We start from the raw sequence: 17,110 nt of genomic DNA, 5'->3' as shown, positions 1-17,110 counted from the left end.
TGGCTCCTCTGAGCAGCCGATGGCGGTGTCTAGCTTCTTTGGGCAGCCGATGATGGGGTCTTGCTCTTCTGAGCAGCCAATGGCCAGAGCAGACCTCTCCAAGCAGCCAATAGGAAGAGCTGGCTCCTCTGTGAGGCCGATATTCAGGGCCAATGCCTGGACTTGGTGGGCGATGTTTAGGGCCGATGCCTGCTCTGGGTGGCCGATGTTCAGGGCCAATTTCTGCCCTGGGCGGGCGATGTTCAGGGCCGATGTCTGCTCTGGGCACCCGATGTTCAGGGCCGATGCCTGCTCTGGGCGGCCGATGTCATGAGCCGATGCCTGCTCGGAGTGGCTGATGGTCGAGACTGGCTCTTCTGAACAGAGGATAGTGAGGGACACTGGCGTTACCTTTGTCCCCTTCTTTCCTTTCTTAACAGACCATTTCTTCTTCTTTTTCTTCTTTTGGTCTTTCATTTGCTCTTCTACACAGTCGATGATGGTATCTACATCCTCTGGGCAGCAGATGATGGTATCTTGCTCTTCTGAGGAGCCGATGATGGTGTGTGACTCCTCTGAGCAGCTGATGGTAATACATGGCTCCTCTGAGCAGCCGATGATGGTGTCTGGCTCCTCTGAGCAGCAGATGGTAGTATATGGCTCCTCTGAGCAGCCGATGATGGTATCTGATTTGTTTACACAGCTGTTGGTGGGAACTGGCTTGTCTGCGCAGCCGATGATGGGGTCTGGCTCCTCTGAGCAGCCGATGATGGTGTCTGGCTCCTCTGAGCAGCTGATGGTGGTGTCTGGCTCCTCTGAGCAGCTGATGATGGTATCTAGCTGCTCTGAGCAGCCGATGACAGTATCTAGCTCCTCTGAGCAGCCGATGGAGGTGTCTGGCTCCTCTGAGGAGCCGATGATGGTGTCTGACTCCTCTGAGCGGCTGATGATGGTGTCTGGCTTGTTTACACAGCTGTTGGTGGGACCTGGCTTGTCTGCGCAGCCGATGATGGTGTCTAGCTCCTCTGAGCAGCCGATGATGGTGTCTGGCTCCTCTGAGCAGCTGATGATGGTATCCAGCTGCTCTGAGCAGCCGATGACAGTATCTAGCTCCTCTGAGCAGCCGATGGAGGTGTCTGGCTCCTCTGAGGAGCCGATGATGGTGTCTGACTCCTCTGAGCGGCTGATGATGGTGTCTGACTTGTTTACACAGCTGTTGGTGGGACCTGGCTTGTCTGCGCAGCCGATGATGGTGTCTAGCTCCTCTGAGCAGCCGATGATGGTGTCTGGCTCCTCTGAGCAGCTGATGATGGTATCCAGCTGCTCTGAGCAGCCGATGACAGTATCTAGCTCCTCTGAGCAGCCGATGGAGGTGTCTGGCTCCTCTGAGGAGCCGATGATGGTGTCTGGCTCCTCTGAGCAGCTGATGATGGTATCTAGCTGCTCTGAGCAGCCGTTGACAGTATCTAGCTCCTCTGAGCAGCCGATGGAGGTGTCTGGCTCCTCTGAGGAGCCGATGATGGTGTCTGACTCCTCTGAGCGGCTGATGATGGTGTCTGGCTTGTTTGCAGAGCTGATGGTGGGAACTGGCTTGTCTGCGCAGCCGATGATGGTGTCTGGCTTGTTTACACAGCTGATGGTGGGAACTGGCTTGTCTGAGCAGCCGATGATGGTGTCTGGATCCTCTAAGCAGCTGATGATGGGATCTGGCTTGTTTGCACAGCTGATGGTGGGAACTGGCTTGTCTGAGCAGCCGATGATGGTGTCTGGATCCTCTAAGCAGCTGATGATGGGATCTGGCTTGTCTGCGCAGCTGATGATGGTGTCTGGCTCCTCTGAGCAGCCGATGATGGTGTCTGGCTCCTCTGAGCAGCTGATGGTAGTATATGGCTCCTCTGAGTAGCTGATGATGGTGTCTTGCTCTTCTGAGCAGCCAATGATGGTGTCTGGCTCCTCTGAGGAGCCGATGACGGTGTCTGGCTTGTCTGAGCAGCCGATGACAGTATCTAGCTCCTCTGAGCAGCCAATGGAGGTGTATGGCTCCTCTGAGGAGCCGATGATGGTGTCTGACTCCTCTGAGCGGCTGATGATGGTGTCTGGCTTGTTTGCAGAGCTGATGGTGGGAACTGGCTTGTCTGCGCAGCCGATGATGGTGTCTGGCTTGTTTACACAGCTGATGATGGTGTCTGGCTTGTTTGCACAGCTGATGGTGGGAACTGGCTTGTCTGCGCAGCCGATGATGGTATCTGGCTTGTTTGCACAGCTGATGGTGGGAACATGCTTGTCTGCGCAGCTGATGATGGTGTCTGGCTCCACTGAGCAGCCGATGATGGTGTCTGGCTCCTCTGAGCAGCTGATGGTAGCATATGGCTCCTCTGAGCAGCTGATGATGGTGTCTTGCTCTTCTGAGCAGCCAATGATGGTGTCTGGCTCCTCTGAGGAGCCGATGACGGTGTCTGGCTTGTCTGAGCAGCCGATGATGGTGTCTGGATCCTCTAAGCAGCTGATGATGAGATCTGGCTTGTTTGCACAGCTGATGGTGGGAACATGCTTGTCTGCGCAGCTGATGATGGTGTCTGGCTCCTCTGAGCAGCCGATGATGGTGTCTGGGTCCTCTGAGCAGCTGATGGTAGTATCTGGCTCCTCTGAGCAGCTGATGATGGTGTCTTGCTCTTCTGAGCAGCCAATGATGGTGTCTGGCTCCTCTGAGGAGCCGATGACGGTGTCTGGCTCCTCTGAGCAGCCGATGATGGTGTCTCGCTCCTCTGAGCAGCTGATGGTAGTATATGGCTCCTCTGAGCAGCCGATGACAGTATCTAGCTCCTCTGAGCAGCCGATGGAGGTGTCTGGCTCCTCTGAGGAGCCGATGATGGTGTCTGACTCCTCTGAGCGGCTGATGATGGTGTCTGGCTTGTTTGCACAGCTGATGGTGGGAACTGGCTTGTCTGCGCAGCCGATGATGGTATCTGATTTGTTTACACAGGTGATGGTGGGAACTGGCTTGTCTGCGCAGCCGATGATGGTGTCTGGCTCCTCTGAGCAGCCGATGATGGTGTCTGGCTCCTCTGAGCAGCCGATGATGGTGTCTGGCTCCTCTGAGCAGCTGATGGTGGTGTCTAGCTCCTCTGAGCAGCTGATGACAGTATCTAGCTCCTCTGAGCAGCCGATGATGGTGTCTGGCTCTTCTGAGCAGCCGATGGTGGTGTCTGGCTCCTCTGAGGAGCCGATGATGGTGTCTGACTCCTCTGAGCGGCTGATGATGGTGTCTGGCTTGTTTGCACAGCTGATGGTGGGAACTGGCTTGTCTGCGCAGCCGATGATGGTATCTGATTTGTTTACACAGGTGATGGTGGGAACTGGCTTGTCTGCGCAGCCGATGATGGTGTCTGGCTCCTCTGAGCAGCCGATGATGGTGTCTGGCTCCTCTGAGCAGCCGATGATGGTGTCTGGCTCCTCTGAGCAGCTGATGGTGGTGTCTAGCTCCTCTGAGCAGCTGATGACAGTATCTAGCTCCTCTGAGCAGCCGATGATGGTGTCTGGCTCTTCTGAGCAGCCGATGGTGGTGTCTGGCTCCTCTGAGGAGCCGATGATGGTGTCTGACTCCTCTGAGCGGCTGATGATGGTGTCTGGCTTGTTTACACAGCTGATGGTGGGAACTGGCTTGTCTGGGCAGCTGATGATGGTGTCTGGCTCCTCTGAGCAGCCGATGATGGTGTCTGGCTCCTCTGAGCAGCCGATGGTGGTGTCTGGCTCCTCTGAGCAGCCGATGGTGGTGTCTAGCTCCTCTGAGCAGCTGATGACAGTATCTAGCTCCTCTGAGCAGCCGATGATGGTGTCTGGCTCTTCTGAGCAGCCGATGGTGGTGTCTGGCTCCTCTGAGGAGCCAATGATGGTGTCTGACTCCTCTGAGCGGCTGATGATGGTGTCTGGCTTGTTTACACAGCTGATGGTGGGAACTGGCTTGTCTGGGCAGCTGATGATGGTGTCTGGCTCCTCTGAGCAGCCGATAATGGTGTCTGGCTCCTCTGAGCAGCCGATGGTGGTGTCTGGCTCCTCTGAGCAGCCGATGGTGGTGTCTAGCTCCTCTGAGCAGCTGATGACAGTATCTAGCTCCTCTGAGCAGCCGATGATGGTGTCTGGCTCCTCTGAGCAGCCGTTGGTGGTGTCTGGCTCCTCTGAGGAGCCGATGATGGTGTCTGACTCCTCTGAGCGGCTGATGATGGTGTCTGGCTTGTTTGCACAGCTGATGGTGGGAACTGGCTTGTCTGCGCAGGCGATGATGGTGTCAAGCTTGTTTACACAGCGGATGGTGGGAACTGGCTCGTCTGTGCAGCCGATGATGAGAACTTGCTCCTCTGAGCAGCCGATGATGGTGTCTGGCTCCTCTGAGCAGCCGATGGTGGTCACTGGCTCCTCTGCGCAGGTGTTATTCAGGGCCAGCTGGTCTGCAGATGCTGACTGGGTCTTTCGTCCTTTCTTCCCTTTTTTCCCTTTCTTCTTGGTTTTCTTTGTCTTCTCCTCATCATCATCCACTACCTGGGCCCACACAAATATTACAAATAATATCTGGATATCTGTTTTCCTGAGTTTTAATCACCAGAATATGATATTGTACATGATAATGTTTTACTGCCAGTTCAGAATACTAACAATTATGTGGAAATATTTTACATTTAATGCAATATTTCATATTTTTATTCGATGATGATTCAATATTGACATATACATTCCCAAAATATATTCCAAATAATTCTAAGATAAAACATAAGATAAATCAGACAAAACAGAATATTATACAAGTTTGCATTTGATTATTTATACCAGTTTAAACAGTATTTTATAATATATTTCCCTGAAAATACCTTATAAGATTAAACCAATTGATACGAATGTAGGCTACATGAAGGGAATAATAAAAACATAAAGAAAGACTTTGTAGCCTACTTACCGGACAACAGCACAACAAAGAATACTTGAACTTCATTTTGGAAATTACTTGCAGTCCTGTTCAGTTATCTGGATATGATGTTTTGATGGATTGGTAGCGAATTATCTGTATACAAATTTAAAACTTACATTTATTGTTATTTTACTGTGACGTGGGTTATTTTTGCATTGGGTTGCCTAGAAATATTCGATACGTCAGGTTACTAGTGTGTAAACAAACAAGTATCATTAATAGACGGCGATACCGAATTACTCCTAGCTTGTACGGTTCTATTCGTCGTAAATGGTGTTATGACCAGTGTGCTGAAAAGCTAAAACTGATAAACAAATCAAAATTGTTGCGTTAAAACTCATCATTAAAGGATATCGTTTCTGAACGATGTCAAACTCGTAGAACGCTACTCTGATATTGTTTCAAAACATTCTGGTTCCGGAATGTAAGGGCGTATAGCCCTTTAGAAACGTTCGCTAACTAATAATATCAGTTTGTAACCAACAACAATGTCGCCATGTAAAAATAAACAAATCCCCGTCAAGTCCTTTCTTTGATTGGTCTCATGTTATGTTCTAATATTTTTGAGATACTGGATTTTTGTAATCCGTAATCATCAAGAGCTTGAAATATTTCACTTTATGTGTCATGAATCCAGAATATATTAAAGTTTCACTTTTTGAATTAAATTACGTCAAAAAATGAACATCTCCACAATATTCTAATTTTTTGAGATGCACCTGTATATACTCCCAGTTTAGCTGAACCCCCCAGTGGTATACCCACGGATAGTAGGGAAGGGAGAAGAAACAGTCCTCGAATTACGTGTGCGCGTCTGTCTGTGTGTGCTAATGTTAATATCACTTTGTCCATCAAATTCCTAGATCACTTGATTATTGACAAAAACAGCTAGAGAACGAGTATAGTGACTCAACATTTATTACATGGATGTGGATAACATTTCAACAAGTTGGGATCATATGGATGAAGATCACATGCAGGTATTGTCATATTCCCATGCGGGTCTTTTGGATTCCAGTACATAAGTCTTCTTCAGGAAAAGTCTGACATTTAGTGATAACTCAGGTCTAAGTAGACAAACTTTTCAACATCACACACAAATATATAGATATATATTCATATATGCATGTAAAATGAATGAATACATGTCTAAAGAGGATTCTAAAACTCAAGTCTCGCCAATTTTGATCTCTTTAACAAAGTAAAGGGATTCTATGCTTAACACACAACTCTTCAACAGTTTCACTATTGAAAATTATATCATGCCAAAGTGTCTCATTCTTGACTGGCGTTGGCATTCAAAAATATTCAATGGGGGAATATTGTGAAAAGTCTACACAAATGTTTGAACTAGAGTGTACACAGCAATATAACAATTATTTTGCTATTGATAAAAAAAAACAAATATACTTAAGTATTGAGAAAAACATTAGGAACTGAATCAGCTATCAACTATAAAATAAAAATGGAGATCAGTTTCTGGTTATTTTTTCAGAATAAACTTGAATTTTCCAAACAACGACCTTAGAGTAAGGTAAAATACATCTGAAAATGGACGGAAAAACCCCCTTAAAACCTACAGTACCCTTTGCATCAAGGAGACACAGGACTCATACATCACTGGTTTCCCAGTAACAGATTACAAAAAAACCAAAGAAATAAAAAACAAAGGCCAAGTACTGGTAAATCCCTGTTTGTAAAAACAAAACGCTCTTTTCATACACTTTTTAAGCAGCCAATAAAGTACACGATAGTATGTACAGATCTTCCATAGTTCATGGAGGTTAGGCCATTTATCATGAGTATTTGAGGATTCATAAAAAAAATGAAATAAAATAAAGAATCAGATGATATCAGATATGACTGATGATTATGACTTTGCCACGGTCACGTATGGTCTCAAAATGCTTTAATATTTAATCTCAGCAGGATAACAAGTGCCACTGAAATAACTATAAAGCTTGTTGGGAATTTTAACAGTTGTACTGAACTCCTAGACAAAGCTGCATATGTAAAAAGAATCATTGTAAGAATTCTTCCAATTTGGTTTGGCAAGTACAGAATTCAACTGTTGTAGACCTCTATATAGTCTGCAAAACTATACAAACTATGAATGGTAAAAAGACAATTCAAAAAAGAAATACAAATAACTTTTTTAGAGCTTGACCAATAGGTCACTGGTTAAAAACAACCTTGTAAGGTTGGTGGTTGTAAGTAAAAAAACCAAAATACACATACAAAACAACATCTGCTACTTTACTGAACAACTGAAATGACAAGAAATATTATTTGGGCAAGGGATATGATAAAAACACAAACGGACTGCTGAAATTGGAAACTTGCTTTTGATGCATGTTTAAAAAAGAATGCTCTGTAACTACACGCAGAATCACGTTCATTGTGAAAGAAAAACCCTGAAAAGAAATCCGTTGCGGAACACTAGGAACTAAAAAAACATAAATGGGAAAGAACTATATAATCCCTTCTGTATCTCTTCAATAATTCACAGCCAAAACACAACTAGGAAAACCTAGCTGAAACACAATAGTGATTTAATAACAGATTCTTAATTCACACTATCATGGTGTCACACTAAACAGAGCAATAACTTACAGTAGTAAAGGAGCAACAGATTTTCTTTTCTTGACAGAACATGTAATAGGCATAAAAATATATACCACAACTACAACAGAATCTCCAAGGTATTAAAGCTAAGGTCTTGCGAATAGCAAGGTGAATATAGAGTCTGGGATGCAGAGAGCCAGACAATCTATCTTGGGTTCCTATTAAGGCTATTTATTATGATATGGCTTGCATGGTATGCATATGTGTACATGTGTGTGTTCGTCTGTGCATATATGTATTTTTATAGATTAAATATAAATACATATATACACACATAAATACAAATGCACACATTTGTATACATTAGGCATACACATGCATATCCATTTCTTTAAATATGCACTGACCTGCTATTTTAGAACAATGACTGGTGTGTGATGGCTTTGATGGCTAATGCACTCTCCCATGCTTATCCCCGAATTCAGAACCACTGCCGTGGTTGTCGTCACAGAACCTCACACAGAACCCAAGGCCCCGCAGAGAACGCTCGTTCAGACAGGGCGCATCACTTCCACATTCACACAGGCTATCCGAGAGGCAAGGCAACCGACAGCAGAAAACATAAGACGTGTCAGAGAGGGGAGGGGGTGGAATGTGGGAGAACCACAAAACCCGAGGTAATACGGATTGAAAGTAGAAAATCTCCCGACTAAACGGACGGCTTGTGACAGGACTGTGGTTTTGGTGATCGACTGGCCGCGGTGTAGTTTTAGTGTACGTCAGCCGGCCAGTTGACCAGGCTACTGCTGTAACCCAGTTTGGAGATTAAATTTTGTGGACAGGCATGTAAATGGAAAGGCCCATTTCTGTTTGTTTCTATGGAGTGAGGAGTCAGAAGGCAGATAACTAGCTGGGGAGGCACCAAAATATGGAAACTACACAAGAACTGAGTGTGCAAGGAAGAAGGTACACTTGCAGTCTGCATCCTGTGACCGTCTCCTTATACAAGTCCCCCTTTATGTTATTATTCAGTCCCCAATTGACTCTATGGGGATTAAAGGCTTGGCTGCACTTACACTTATAAAATAATTAGACGATGTGAATACATTGGTGTGAGGGCAGGGACCGACAGGAAGTGACATAGTAAAATCTCATAGTCACTATTACTCTACTTCCAGGACACTGTGTCTAAAGTGAATGAGGTAGGCTGAGTGACCTGTGGACACAGGGCTTCCCCCCCTTTTCCATCTGGGGCCGAAACAGCAGCACACAAGTTGTCACTTTTTGATGTCAGTCAGTTTGGAGAGGCGAGATTGCCCTGTGTGTGTGTGTGTGTGTGTGTGTGTGTGTGTGGGGGGGGGGAGGCTCGGGAGGCTAGGCCAAACAGTGGCAGTGCAATCCACACCTTGAGTGCGGTCATACAGACAGAACACGAGACGATAATCAAAGCTGGGGCGCAGAGAGGGGCAGACGCAGGTTTTGTAGTAATTTAGCACTTTGTCGACACAGCACTAGGTTTTTTGGCTACCCCGTCGAGTAGGCGATGGGAGACTACCCTTTCTGACCATGCCACAGGGGGTTGAGACAAAGGAAGTTTTTAACACAATCTCCGTGGCTGTGTTCGAATTAAAACTAAAACAATGGTGAAAAAAACTATTATTTATAAAATCTGAAAAAGGACGTTACTGCCAAAGATACTCCAAACTAATGTCGCATGGGGACTCCACACTCAGGCTAATACAGAGGACACTCCTCTGGAGCAGACTGCCCAGTTGCAGATTATGCTACATAGACACGCCTGAACTACAGGATTCACATCACAAACCAATCATAAATACTTAAAATCAAAGTGGGCAGCCCCACTTTTGCTCAGGCCTCTCTGGGACTGCTGTAGATACACATTTCTTTTCTGAAGTGAAGTCAAATCGTTTAAGAAACAAAACTGAAAGATGAAGGGAGCAGTGGTTCATGCAGATTTTCTGGTCCTATCGAACTAAGGCACCAGAGGTCTAAAAAAAATCCACTTGTCTGTAGAAAAAAATTTAAAGTGTTTTTCTTGAAGGCAGTCGACGTGAGTGTATAACAGACGCAGTTGAGTAAAAGGGGTTGATTCTTTTCATGCTTGAGGATTGGTCATCTTCTGCAGCAAAGGAATCTGTTGGAGGAAATAAATAAAAAATAAAAAAGGATTAGCCTTTACAAGGTTACAGAGATGGATGTTAATGTGATCAATTCATGGTGAATTAAAAGAAGTAGGGCTATTAGAAATGCACGAAGACAAAAGAAACACATCCAGATAACCTGCCACAAATAAGCACCAAACCATACAATAACAATTACAGCAGAATTTCCCAATATAATAGCGTCTGTGCAGGTCTGTGTACATGCGTGTGTATGTGTGTCTACACAAAAGTTAATTTCATTGAATACATATGTGGTGCGTTTGTGTTATCTCAGGGGTGCACAACTACGGTCCTGGAGGGCAAGTCTACGGGCTGTTTTTTGTTCTAACAATCACCTTAATTTATTTTTCTGACAACTTGATGAGTTATATTGGTTCACTCCTGTACTTGAGCACAGTGAAATCTTTCAAATACACTAGCAGCCTGCAGCTGGCCCATATGTAAACATCTGCTCCAGACATTCTTTCGCCAGTTCAATAATTAAGAGCACAAAATGCTCAAGCTGATCGGCCCTTGCCATGCACCCGTGTTTTTCCTAGTAGTAGTTGTAGTAGTAGTAGTAATTTATTTCAGTCCTTATTAACAATTCTTACAGAATGAATGCACATAGAAATAATGAATAAAAATATTGACCGAAAAGGTGTAGGCTGAACTTTAGCTTATTACACCTTTTTACATAACATATTCACATATTCAACCCTTTCACTACTAGGTTTAGGCTATACAAAAAAACAAAACATAATAGAAACAAAAACTAAAGTACACAATAATATCACACCTCAGCTTTACATTTGTTTAACACCTTATTTACAAAGTGTAGTACACATTTTTAATTCCTTGTCACAAATATTCCACAAGTTAACCCCTTTCACAGATATATAATCAATTTTTTATATTTGTTGTTACCCTTGTTTTTTTTTAACATACCTACTCCCCTAAATTCATGCTGGCTACCCCTGGGTTATCCGTGTACAAGATGGTGGGACCCCCAGGCGCGTCTCACCTTTGTCAGGTCCACTCCGGTGAGGGCATTGACAGAGACCGGCAGCTCCGCCAGCAGACGGGTCACTTCCCCAGTCACGCGGCTGCCTTCCCCGCTCAGGATGACGATCTCACTGGTCCGGGCCAGGGGAGCAGCCACCTTGCCTGCGATCTGGGTGGGGCACAGCGGTTATCCGACAACGGCGCGGAGAGAAAAGACTACGGGGCATACCGCCCTGCCGGTTCCGCTGCTTCCGGGTTAAGCTCCCGGAATTCACAATGCTATTCAAATACTTTCAGCTACAGGGGCAGTTCAGCCTCCTGACGGGTTTAAAACGAAAATAAGTAGTTATGTTTCTATATGAGGTGACATGCACTTTATTTGCTAGCCCAGCTGAGTGAAGTGGCTGCTTTCGTCATTCGTTCAGGGACGCGGTCCTCTCAGCATGACCTAATAATGGCAATGCAACTACATGGGGGCATGTAGCATGCATGTAGCCTAGAGGAAGGTATTTCAAACCCCAGTGTAGAGATAAGACGTGAAGCTGTTGGGCCCTTGAGCAAGGTCCTTAACCCCATATTGCTCCAGAGGGGATTGTCCCCTGCTTAGTCAAATCACTTCAGTAAATTATGGCTCCAAAGTCGTGCTGCCTTATCCCATCACAGGGTAAGCCTGAATCCCCTTTAACAGGTATGTGTGCAACAGTCACCGCAGCATTAAAACTCTTACAGCTTCCCCAGATGCAGAACCTGACTGGGACGGTAACCCCCAGGTGTCAGGATTTGGGACCCACGCACCTTAGGCAGGGCCTCCAGGACCAGGGCGGTCTTGGCCGCGTCTCCATACTGCTGGTAGGCCTCGGCCTTCAGCCTCATCTTCTCGGCCTCCGCCTTCCCCACCACCTCGATGGAGCCGGCCTCCGCCTCGCCTATCCGCCGGATCTTCTCCGCTTCGGCCTGGGCCGTCAGCACAGTCTTGATCCTGGTGGGGAGAGGGCAGCACTCAGGTCAATACAGAGCTTCTAAAGGCTCATACCCATACATTCATTCCCTATGTGACTGGGCAGGCTTATTCATTCCCTATGTGACTGGGCAGGCTCATTCATTCCCTATATGACTGGGCAGGCTCATTCATTCATTCCCTATGTGACTGGGCAGGCTCATTCATTCATTCCCTATGTGACTGGGCAGGCCCATTCATTCATTAATTCCCTATGTGACTGGGCAGGCCCATTAATTAATTAATTAATTAATTCCCTATGTGACTGGGCAGAGAGCTGCATACTTATGTATGGCAAGCCACCAAACTATCTGACATGCCGTTGTCACTGGCCTGCACAACCTGCACTCCTAAATGCAAGGGCAGGGGCCTTCCTCACATTCCTACCTGCCATCCGAAAGTGCTGCCTTTTAGTGTCACAAGACACTAAAAGGTGCCTGGCATTGTTTTCATTTTACACTCCAATAAACAAAATTCCACTTCAACCCACAAACACCCCACCCCTACAGATTTCTTGCATTCCTGAGATCGTATTGTGTGTACTTCCTCAATAAAATTGCCATCACATGACAAGGCAACCGCTAAATGGGTCGGAGGTGAATCAAGAATAACTCCAAAAGCAGCGCTAGTGATCTTGTGATAGGACTCTGCAAGGCATTCTGGGAGGATGTGGAAACCTACTTCTGTCCCTCGGCCAGCTGCTGCATTTTGTAGGCCTCAGCTTCAGCGGGCCTCTTGACCGTGGCTTTCAGCTCCTTGTCGGTCCTAAGGATCTCCTTCTCCTCGATGGTGATCTGCTTCTTCCTCTGCACCACCTCGATCTCGATCTCTTCTAGCCAGATCTTCTGCTGCCCAGCTGGGCCTCCGCTTTCTAGAGCAGCAGAGAACACATCGTCAAACTTGCACCTCGGGGCCTACTGCCTCTTCATCATGGGGAAAAGAAAGTTATGGCCCATATTCAGAAATATGTTTAATGTGTTTGTTTAATATCTGATGAGGCACACGTCAAAAATGCCAATTGGCACATGCTAAAAATACAGATTGGTGTATTTTCATATTATACTTAAAAAGATGCAAACTATTTTTTAAGGGAGCGATGAGAAACCCTATTTAGAAGTGACAAAAAATAAAACAAATTTAATGTTTCAACACTTCAGGTACCTTGGTGTTCACTTCCTGGTTGAAGGCAGCTTTCTGCATCTCCAGCTCTCGCTTAGAGTCGGCCATCTTGGTGTCAGCCTGAAACTTGATGTCCATCATCTCTTTCTTACACTCAGCTTCCTGCATTGAGAAACATACGGGACCAACGGCCAGTCATCATTGAACAATGATGCAAAGACAGAGTCGCATAGCAGTAATATTGAACTGAACACAAATAGACCTTCATTACTAACCTCACCCAGGACTATAATTAGCACAGTGCCTTGGTGAATTATAGCAAAACATGGAACAAATGTGCAGTAGGGCACTGAACTGAATGAGCAGTCAGTCACGCACACACAAAATGTAGGTATGCTGGCTTTTCTAAACTTATTGGTGAGGAGAGGTGGATAGGATGCCCCTATACTGTGCATCTCATAAACAAAATAAGTTGGGAAGAGGAAGAGCCATTGGTAGCTTAATTATGCACAAGCATCACTGAATAAGAGCTCAGCTCAAACACAAAGCCACACAGTGTGTCCCATGGAACAGGGTTAGGTGGGGGGGGGGGGATTCTAAGATAAAGGAATTCTATAATCAGCTGTGAAAGAATAAGCAGTTGGAACAGTTCTCTCGGTGATTTAAGCAATGATGAAGCAATGGCTTCATTGTGATTTCTCTCACAAGTTTCCATTCCCAGTTGAATAATATCCCTCACCTGGATTCCTGCATCCCTCTCTGCTTCCGCCACTCCGATGTCTGCGTCCCTCTGGACCGCCGCTGTCTGAGTCTTTCCCAGAGAGCTCAGGTACTCCACCTTATCGTAGACGTCCTGCCGAGAGAACAACCAAACCCTATTTCAGCACGTGCCAGCAACCGCACACATTTTAGCAAGTGCCAGTTCCCTGTTCCAATGTAAATATCAGCCCAATCTGGATACTTGAAGTGCAATATGGAAAACCGTTAAAAGTTAAAATTATAAACATTAACAGATGGACATTTTAAAGCAATCCCAAGTGCCAAAATTCCATAATCTATGTTTTTCTGTTATTGAATAGGTTCAATAATTGCAGTCTGTATCACAGATTTAATGCTCCCAAAGTGAGTTTAACCAAGTACACTACAAAGATAGCACCACAAGTGAATGTGTCACTAGTTTATTCAGTAAAAATCTACGAAAATGCGGTGAGGGCAAAAAATATAGAACAGGAGGTCCCAAGCACTGTTCCTGGAGGGCAAGCTTGAAGCTGGTAATTTCAAGCTGCTCATAGCTGGCTTGGAATATATCAAGTAAAATGAGTTTAGCTAGTAAAATAAATTGTTTCCATAAGTACTAGCATGTCGCCCTTCGCTGCAGTGTTTAAGCTTTGGTGTCTGTTTAGGTTTCATAATGGCCAAGGGTGCACTTTCAGCCTATCAGTCTGTAGCCTTGCTCTTTGTTCTTTCAGCTCTAGCTGCTACAAAACCCACCCTTCCTGCCTGCCAAATGACGTCATCGGCCTCTCCCGACCTCCTCCTCAGGGCCTGTGCTCAGAGAGCCTGGGCTGCGGGGGCCTCCCCCACCTCCTCCACCCGCCCCACCCGCCCCAGGCTCTGCATTCTGAGAGCAGCAGAGCTGACAACCAGCCGCAGCGCCCCGGCAACCATCCTCCCGCCATCTTGGAGGCCGGCACGGCGGAGAAGGGGGAGCTCCAGAGGCAGCCGGGGTTTGACTTCTCTCTCCCGTACCCCCCCAAAGTCAGCAGGATCCACCTCCCCGAAAGCACCCTGAGGAGCCTGGAGATGACCGCTCCGTGCGTCCCCAGCAGTCCCCGCCCCCTCGCGGACATCATCAACAGGATTCGGGGGAGGCGAGAGGGCAGTCCGGGGAAACTCCCGCCGGCTCAGGCCACCTGGCCGCCCCTTCTCCTGGGCAAGGAGGCCTCGGCACAGTCGTACCAGTCGCCGTTCGACCACAGCGGCGAGCCCCTGGTGTTGCAGGGCATGCTGGGATACCCGAGTGGCACGGCGGCCGGTGCGCAGGCGGGCAGCGGCACCGCAGACGCCCGAGTGCCGCTGTTGCCCGCGGACTACCCCTACAAAATGCCCCTGCTCGACTTCTACATGAATGACTTCACCAGGAAATGAGGACCACAGACGTATCAGAGAGACATGCTTTTGTGCTTAGAGACCCGGGGCTCAACTGAGACAGCCCCAGCAGACTGATAGTACAATTGTGCTGTTTCTTTCCTTTTTCTTTTTTTTTGGTAAATTGGAAACTTTAAGGTGTATATACCAGATTTCCCTGCCTTTGCTCTTTGAGTTTGTTACAGCTCAAGGCGTATCCCTTTGCCTGATGAGAAAGGTGTTAATGGAGGTTTATAAAAGGTTTCAGTACTCCAGTAGCATTAATTGTAAGCATTGACTTTATGGAGGTTTTTTTTATCCTTAGAGAAAACATACACAGTATAAATATATCCAAAGTATAAAATATATAATCTAATGATTCTTAGCATGTCCTACTGAGGTTATAGAAAGAAACCTCTTTGTAGTACTTCCTTGGTAACACAGCCCCCCCAGGGTTGTGGCTGTGAGAAGAGCTTTATTATAAACTCCTGTCCAAAATGGTGCCAGTGGGTAAAATGCTCGGCTGTCATTTCAAATGCAAACACAACTGGCGGTCAGCGGGCACAGAAAAGTTGTGTACTCACCACATCCTTTACTCGGCAGTTGCCTTGAGGGCTCAATCGTGTGGCATGTCGACTGCAGTATAATTCTCTTCAGTTGCAACATTGTATGATACGCATATGTGCATCCTTATAGGGCAGCTTGTCAAGCGTGTGAACTCATGGTCATGGCCATCCACACAATTCAAAGATGAATACTGCGTATGCACGACCACCAGACTTTTCGCAAACTAGTAGGATAACCCTCAAGGACTTCCATTTGCGCACACACAACAAGTACCGCTTCCTGTTCACTATGCAAAGCTTAGAATTTGAACAGGAATCCACTTTTTGAAACAACGTGACTGCCTCCATTTCCCTTCCCTTAACAGCAAGGGGCCAGCCTTAGAGCTATTAGTTTTGCCAGTTGATATGATGTCACCCCTAAGTGTTAGTCCCATTGGACTCCATTCATGTTTGACAGCAAATAAAAAATATTTCTGCTCATATACCAATGTTCAATCTATGCTACATATTGTTTTTTTGTTTTTTTTCATAATTCTTTTCGAGGTCCAATTTTTCCTCTCTAGCACAGAAAGAACCAAAATACAGAAACGACACAAGAACTGAGTGTGCAAGGAAGAAGGTACACCTGCAGTCTGCATCCTCTTAAATAAACCATCTTCTTATATAAACCATCCTCTTATATATACCATCTTATATAAACCATCCTCTTATATATACCATCTTATATAAACCATCTTCTTATATAAATCTTATTATTCAGTCCCCAATTGCCTCTGTGGGGATTAAAGGCTTGGCTGCACTTGCACTTATGAAAGAATTAGACGATGTGAATACATTTGGGTGAGGACAGGGACCGACAGGAAGTGACATAATAAAATATGTCACTATTACACTACTTTCAGGACACTGTGTCTAAAGTGAATGAGGTAGGCTGAGTGATCTGTGGACCACAGGGCTTCCTCCGTTTTTCCACTGGGGGCGGAAACAGCAGCACACAAGCTGTCAGTTTTTCATTCATTCCCTATGTGACTGGGCAGGCTCATTCATTCATTCCCTATGTGACTGGGCAGGCCCATTAATTCAATCCCTATGTGACTGGGCAGGCTCATTCATTCCCTATGTGACGGGGCAGAGTCATTCATTCATTCCCTATGTGACTGGGCAGGCTAATTCATTCCCTAAGTGACTGGGCGGGCTCATTCATTCATTAATTCCCTATGTGACTGGGCAGGCTCATTCATTCAATCACTATGTGACTGGGCAGACTAATTCATTCATTCCCTATGTGACAGGGCAGGCTCATTCATTCCCTATGTGACTGGGCAGGCTCATTCATTCATTAATTCCCTATGTGACTGGGCAGGCTCATTCATTCAATCCCTATGTGACTGGGCAGACTAATTCATTCATTCCCTATGTGACTGGGCAGGCTCATTCATTCCCTATGTGACTGGGCAGGCCCATTCATTCAATCCCTATGAGCTAATAAAGTGCTTGGTGAGTGTATAAATCCACTGGAATGAAAGCACTGGTGGCATAACTCAGGTTTATCTGAGGAAAAAGTTAAACGAAACAAGGTTTGGTAGATTATGGATATTTATTGTTTTGAACTAGCATTCTAAATTATTTA

At 46.0% G+C, this 17,110-nt stretch overlaps 1 pseudogene; it reads right to left on the bottom strand.

The window, feature by feature from the left end:
- Nucleotides 1-9,581: 9,581 nt before the first annotated feature.
- Nucleotides 9,582-13,839, bottom strand: LOC133133301 (flotillin-2a-like; annotated as a pseudogene).
- Nucleotides 13,840-17,110: the final 3,271 nt, after the last annotated feature.

The sequence above is a fragment of the Conger conger genome, chromosome 7, assembly GCF_963514075.1.
Source record: "Conger conger chromosome 7, fConCon1.1, whole genome shotgun sequence".
NCBI lineage: Eukaryota > Metazoa > Chordata > Actinopteri > Anguilliformes > Congridae > Conger > Conger conger.
Note: the sequence above shows the minus strand (reverse complement) of the source record. Positions and strands in the feature narration are given on the sequence as shown.